Genomic DNA, 7,721 nt, shown 5'->3' on the forward strand with positions numbered 1-7,721 from the left:
ACCCAAAACTTATAATTGGTCATAGTCACATCCATTTCTCAATATTTGGAAATGTAAATTCACAAGTTTGACATTCTCATTTTATAACATTTACTTTTATATTGGAACCACTAAAAAGATCTATAGATGCATTAAAAAGATAACCGATTATTATTATCTTAAGTAATTTATACAAGTTAGTCTCAAGGATTTATGATGTACATTTATCTGTTTTCTATTTGTAAATGTGAAACTTGTATACTTAATATTGTTCTTTTAAAGATTCTAGCATGTTTTTCAAAGTGAATATAATCGTGTGAATCTAAACAGAAAGTTATAAGTTAGATATCTAAAGTAAAGGAATAAATAAAGATGATAAGGAATAAAGTGGAAATTCTATAAGATACTAACATATTTTTTAAATAATCAAATTTGGTAATTGTATTTGTTATGTCTCAGTTAAGTATAAGTAAAGTTATGATTATGTACTAACTTAGAAGGAAAAAGGTTAAAATATAAAGATAGACAAAAATAAGAAGCGTGAGAAAGATTTGTAGAATAACAAAACCTCTAAAAAAAAGTTCAAGAAAAATAATAAGAAAATCATAACTTAAAATATAAATAAAAAAACTAGAATATTTCCTCCATCTTTGTCGTTCAAAAATAAAAAATATAAAAAAAACACACAATGTCGAGGAAAAAAGACAGTGACGAAAGTAACTGAAAATAAAATGATAAATAAAAAAAACACAATGATTGCAAAATATAACACAATGTCGAGCAAAATATAACACAATGTATAATAACATAACACAATATAAGAAAAGATATAATTAATGACGGAAATAATGAAAAAAACACGATGATAAATATTAAATAACAATAATATTTTTTCTTCAACAGTGTTTTTTTTTTGAACGAGTAAGACGGGAAAAACATTTTAATTTGTTATTTACTTTTTTTCGTTTTTTAATATATATTGAGTATGATTTTTTTATTTTTTTACGAGGTTTTTTTTAAACCACAAATCACTATCATTATTCTTATTTTGTCTCCCTTTATAGAATAACTTAACCCCTAATTTGACATGTCATTTTATTTCACGCATTGATGATTTGATTTTAATACGTAACTGATAAAAAAACACACAAACACGAAAGGAAAGAAAAAAACTAATTACCTATTTTACCTTGAACGCATACAAGCTATACACCCACTAGTACTGAACAAGAACAAAACTGAAAAATCATAACCATTTAAGTACAATTTTTATATGAATTATTAGAAAGAGACATTTTCTTAGAAATGTATAAACTCTTCTAAAAGAAATATTTTCAAATCTTTGAAGCCACAAGTTATCCCGTATTTTGTCAAGTCACATTTGTTAATTAGTCATTATCAGAACCAATATAGCTATTTAAAGTTTAAACTAAAGTTATGTTTACACTTGAAACTATGTGATTAAATAAATCCTCATCTATCTGTTATCGGTCAAAGGTTCCTTCTCCTTCCCCCTCTCAAACTTCGAATATAAAATTATTTGTGGAATTCAACTTTATTGTGATTTATCCGTTTATTATTAAAAGTATGCTTTCAAGAGGAAATAATTACGTGGTAAGTATAATTACAAAACTACAAACAAAAATGGGCCATGCCCAGTCACACTCCTTCCTTACTAACTAAGAAAGTGTCCCGTAGATATCTGTGTGATGGAAATTTTTTTTAAGGGTCATTCAGATTACTGACGGGCTACTGATCCATCTGATCATTTTTATTTTATGAGTGAAAAACCATAAGGTATTAGAACGGCACGTCCCCAAAAAGAAGCTTATACATCAGTCTCCTGTCAATCTCGACCCGAAAAACCAACCTTAGAAGGAAACCCGCCTTAACTCTCTTAAATATCGATATAAATATATTTGTCCGCCTAAATATCATTATATCAATGTAACGTATTCAACATTTATTAGCTTAAATATATCTATATAGCGCATTTAACATTTATCAGCCTAAATACTTGTATAATAACGTATTTAACATTTAATACATTATTGAGTTAGATTAAGTGAATTAAGTCCATGAACATAATTATTCTATAAACAAATTACAAGCACAACGTAAATGACCCGAGCCACACAAATATCTTACTTTTTCAGTCCAGACCATCCTTTATGATGGGGCTATCGAAGCCACTGCACAGTGTCACGTCAACACCACGTAAACACCAGGGGCATCGAAGCCCCAACCAATAATGTTTCGCTATGGTTTAATGCCCCCAGGGCCCCCATTTATGTGTGTGTGTGTATATATATGTGTGTGTGCATATGTATGTATGTGTGTGTGAGAGGGATGGAGAGAGCTGTTGGAAGGGGGGGGGCACTTGTTTTCCTCTTCCGCGCCGAACGTTCTAACGATCAGCAGCAATGGCATCTCACCACCAAAGGCGCCCCTTGGTGGTGTTCTGCACCCAACAACCACCTTCACCACGCCCCCATAACGGGTGGTCTAAAGGAAAATTCGAGTTGATTGTTGGTTACCAACTTGGTAACCCGAGCTTACCATTTAGGAAATACAATAAAAATAAAACACATTATTATTATTATTAAAACGAGAAATTAGACTCAAGTTTTATTCGTTTTGTTTTTATTTGTCCCTGTTTAAATGCTCTGGTCCTAAGAGTGACGAGAATTAAGAAAACTTTAGAGGTGAGAGTAAAAGTTTGTATGAATGATGTGGGAAAAAATTAAAATTTCGTTGCCGGGACTTGAACCCGGATCTTTCGGGTGAAAGCCGAATATCCTAACCAACTAGACTATAACAAATTTTTATTCATTTATTTAACTAAAGCTAAATGACATAAAACTTAAGGTTTAAACTTACTACAACAGCCATTTTGGGGATCGAACGTTCAAACTTAAGGTTCAAACGTTCATCTTTTAAATGAGAGAGAGAGAGAGAGAGAGAGAGAGAGAGAGAGAGATTATAATTGTTAGTAACTAAAATGATACATAGCATTATAAAACGTGAGACATGATATAATTAGCTATTGTATTTAGAGTACGTTTTTAAAGTGTAATTAAGCAAATCATTTCTCGTAGATTTAACAATTTTTAGTTTTTAAGATTTGGTAAATTTATTAAATAACTTTTAAGTAAGTCCAAATGTTTAGTAAGTCCAAATGTTTAACTATTCCACCTTGGTGGAGTGGCCAGACTGATAAAGGATAAGAACCTAACCTCCTTGAGGTTTCAGGTTCGAATCTGGAGGCTATCCTGAGTTTTCTATTATAGTGTATTTACTTCAGAGGGCTTGCTCTTGTGGAGGGTATATCTGTCAAGTGGCAGGTGGCTGGAAATTTTCTCAGGGAACGCCTAGCCAAACTCGGATGCCAAGCGTGGGCCCGGTTAAGACAATATTGTCTTGGCCCGAGTGGGGCGGTTGGGGCTTCCGACTTGGGAGCTGCGGTCAACTTAACTATGAAATTCGCCGTTCAAAAAAAAAAAAAAGTAAGTCCAAATGTTTATATCTGTTGAAGAAATGTAGGGGGTTACAAGTGATTTTTTTTTTATTGTTTAGTTGAATGTTATTAAAAATATACGAACTATTACTTATATCTTCGGTTACGTATAAATAGTTCATTTGTTCCAAGAACTTTAGTTACTGAGAGTATTTAATTATGGAGCAACAATCAAACACTTAACCAAATAATGTGGTATGGAGAAGGAAACCACTAATTATATTATCAATGTCAATATTAATTCAAAAGGAAGTGTTGGCGTAGCTTATTGCCCGCTTACATGTCTCCCCATTGTAAATGGATTCTTTTACTATAATATGATTTCATAATAATAACAAAAAATTCAAAGTGAGGATTGGGGCGGGTAATGTAGCTCAATTCTAGACATATAATTGGACCAAAATTGGCTTATGCTGTGAGATATATGCTTCGATCTATAAATTAGCTAAAAATGAAAAAGGCTAAAATCTGTAAGTTTTATATGATGGTTTGCTTGGTGGCGCAATGCCATGGAAACGGAAGAGGATTCCCTGTTAGGATCAAGAGTGGAGAGAAATTGGGTCTCTTAAGATCATGTTTTCGGTAAGCTTGGTATTTCCCAATGATAAGTTTTAAATGTTGAAGGGTATTGCGAGGCATTTTGCACTAGGAGGGATATGGAAAAAGGTTAGGTGTGCATACGGGTAGAGATGCACAAATCGGGTTTTTGATAATACCCGGGTTCGGGTATGAAACCGGTTTTCGGGTATAATTGGGTATTGGAAAATCGGGTATTAAGAGAAATCGGGTAGGGTTCGGGTAGGGTATTGAGGAGAAAAACTCAACCCTATGTACTCGGGTAGGGTATGATAGGGTTCGAGTATAGCCGGGTATTGGAACCGGGTATGTGTCCGGGTACGACCGGGTATTAATACCCTGTAATACCCGGTTTTGAATTTGTAATTTTTTTATACATTTTTAAATTCGTTTAAAACTTAAATTTGCTTTGTAATTTATAAAAATAATTAAACTATATTACAAAAACCATAAATCCACTTAATTACAAATTATTTACTTAATAATATGCATTTTACAAAAACTTAAACATAAAAGTTGTGAAGTAAACATAAAAATATACCATAAAAACTCATGTATTATTTCGGGTATTAGAAAATTGGTATCGGGTATCAGGTATAACCGGGTACGGGTATAGGGTATGACCGGGTCCGGGTATTTACGGGTATAAATCAGGTACGGTTCCGGGTACGGGTATTGAGCTCAAAATGCATACCCTATCCATACCCTACGGGTGGGGTCGGTTCCGGTTTTGGGTATAGAATATCCGGGTATAAAAAACCCGGTTCCGAGTATTGTTTTCAGGTTCGGTTTTGGGTATGGGTTTTTTGTGCACCTCTACATACGGGTAGGAAAAAGAAGGTTTTATTTGTTGACCCACGGGTCCAATTTAAGGGGCTGTACTTTATTTGTTGCAACTTTATTGTCTTATTGATAGTGTATATGGGTTGATTTTTTGCTATGAGGTCCTATTATTAGGGTCCCCAATCCCATGGTGTTTTTTTGTTGTTGTACTGCTTCAGTAAATTGTCGATTAAAAGAAAACCATTGATTATGTTTCTCATCCATCCCAACCAACACGTTGGGGTCGAAGTTGTTAGTATATACTAGGGGTGAACAAAATTGAGAGACCGAACCGAACCGGGCAAAACCCGACCCGATCCAAGACCGGCAGATGCATGAAATGCGTAACCGAGGACCGGACCTTTTGAGCATTTCGAGTTTCAGCCACATACGGGTTCGGTTTCATCGGTTGGGGCAAGAGACCGAGACCGAAAGTGAAACACCTTTCATTTAGATTTCCATGCACTTGCAGCATGTGTTTTTCTTTCCATGTCGAAGAAAGTAGAAGATAATAAGATGAAGAAGATGTTGGGGATGAAGACAAATTTGGGGCCTATGAACTTTCAAGAGAAATATTAAGGCTATGAGTAGTGGAGGGTCTACAAATTGGTAGGGGTGAGCAAGATAAGGCGTCGGACCCTTGAAACCCGATTACCCGACTCTTAAAACCCTTAATTAGACCTGAATATTTATATATGGGTCGGGTAAAGGGTATTTAAATTTCACCTTAAAGGGTAAAAATGGTTGCAAGGGTCCGACCCTTTTTCAAACCCTTGACCCGTTTACTAGATAGATATACATCAGATTCACGATTAATATGAAATTTATGAGAGGTTTGTATTTCATATATGACTCATCAGAAATTTCCAACTACTAAGAAAAATAAAAAATAAAGGGTCATACTACTTAATGGAAACATATACATGGAAATCACTGAATTGTTCTCTACAAGTAATTTGTGAATGTGGATATTGTTTGCATAAGTTCAAGATAAACTTTCGAAGTTAGACTTTAGTATGTTATTAAATGAAAGTATAATTGTTCTAGGATTTATATATTAAAGTCATTTATGAGATATACAATTAGTAAATGTAGAAAAAAGAGATGTGATTACTGTCTTAAAGGATAAAGGGTAGGACCCTTGAAACCCTTATTTATACCCGACCCTTTTATTGGTTAGAGGGTAGGGTCTCGGGTCCACGTTTCTTCCTAAAAAGGTAAAGGGTCCGGGTAGTGTATTAGGTAAAAGGGTAGGGTCTTACCCTTTGAACAGTTCTATAAATTGGGGCGAATTGCGACGCGTGACGCCCAGTCAGCAAAGGGTAGAAATTTGTTTTTGGGGTGTAATGGTGTAGGGGCTACAAATAGTAATATATATATATATATATATATATATATATATATAACACGCATAGTAATATAATAATAATAAAATCAATCCTTCTCCCGGCGACAAACACCCCACGCACCCGCCCCATTTCGCGCCAATTTCGCCCCGAGGGCTGTGTTCCACCCCAATTTCGTCCCAGTATCCATGGCCTAAAGAAAAGAGGTTAAAACATTAATTTAAAGGAATACATATGTTTTTAATTATCTTGTTTGTTTCCAAGATAAAATTTACTGTACCCCAAATTAATTTCCTAATAATCCATGATGTTATTTTTCTAATGCATTTAAAGATTTATACACATCATATTTTAAGATCGTAATTTATATATAAACTAGTTTGTATCCCCCGTATTACATGGGCTGTTTTATATGATTCGTTTTCAATATTTATATACTTTTTGGAGTTTAATTTTATTTATTGTAAGGAAATTTATAATATACAGAGTTTGATGATAAAAAAGTTTCACAAATAACTAAGATGTTATAACCTGGTTTTAAAGTAATATGAGTTTGCTGAGTCCAAGACCCGCTTATTTTTTTTATTAAAAAATTGTTTCTTAATTATAAATAATATTTTTTTTAAAAAAGTAATATAATAATTTTTAGTATATCCTATTTTATAGGATTTTCACATCAATAATTTAGTGATAATAATTTTTAATTTAATGAGATGTTATAACCCGTATAAGGAATATAAGTGTTTGGTAAGACCCATACCCGTGAATTTGGGTCAAATGCATGAGAAACCTCCATTTAAAAATCAAGCAAATCTGGTGACTCCAAAAAAAGGGGGAGCGACCACATCGCGACATGTAGGATTTTTATGTTTTCGTTTATATATAGTATAGATTTGTAAAGCGTCTAAATTATAATTTTTCAAATCGAGTAATAGTAATAAACAAATATATTTGTAAAAATGTAAATGTAATTTTTTAAAAACTACATAAATGTATATTATTGAGGGCGATTACTGAACAATAACCCCTTATCGTACAAACCGTAAGCGACAACTGCAAGCGTCCGATCAAAATTTTAAAACACGCGCCTCTATTCTTCAAAAGGGGAAAGATCGTCAATTAGTCTCCATTACTCTCCCTAAAATCACTCCCAAATAATAAACCTCTAATCAACTGATCCCGGAGACCAAAGCGTACTCGCAATAATCAACCTCTAATCAACTGATCCAGGCGACGAAAGCGTACTCGCAATAATCAACCTCTAATCAACTAAACTATACTACATTCAATCGTACCGAAGATGGATAAATAGAAGAACCCTAACTCATCTGCTTCGAGGAAGGAACGAAGAACAAAGCAAAATCAAGATAAACCTCAGATTACTTATAAATCAGGTGTTTGTTTATTATTGATGTAATCGTTTTAGGTTTTAGAGATATTTTAACTGTTTTTTTCGTGAGCGTTTGACAAAAATGTGTAAC

General features: G+C 33.4%; 1 non-coding gene across 1 annotated transcript; it reads right to left on the reverse strand.

Annotated features, from left to right (window-relative positions):
* Positions 1-2,728: 2,728 nt before the first annotated feature.
* TRNAE-UUC (transfer RNA glutamic acid (anticodon UUC)) lies at positions 2,729-2,801 on the reverse strand. The gene has a single exon. It is a non-coding gene; the product is annotated as a tRNA-Glu (tRNA).
* Between the last annotated feature and the right edge of the window lie 4,920 nt (positions 2,802-7,721).

Source organism: Bidens hawaiensis, unplaced genomic scaffold, assembly GCF_021521415.1.
Source record: "Bidens hawaiensis isolate Kalapana, Puna unplaced genomic scaffold, B.hawaiensis_p1.1 tig00014645_1, whole genome shotgun sequence".
Taxonomy (NCBI): Eukaryota; Viridiplantae; Streptophyta; class Magnoliopsida; order Asterales; family Asteraceae; genus Bidens; species Bidens hawaiensis.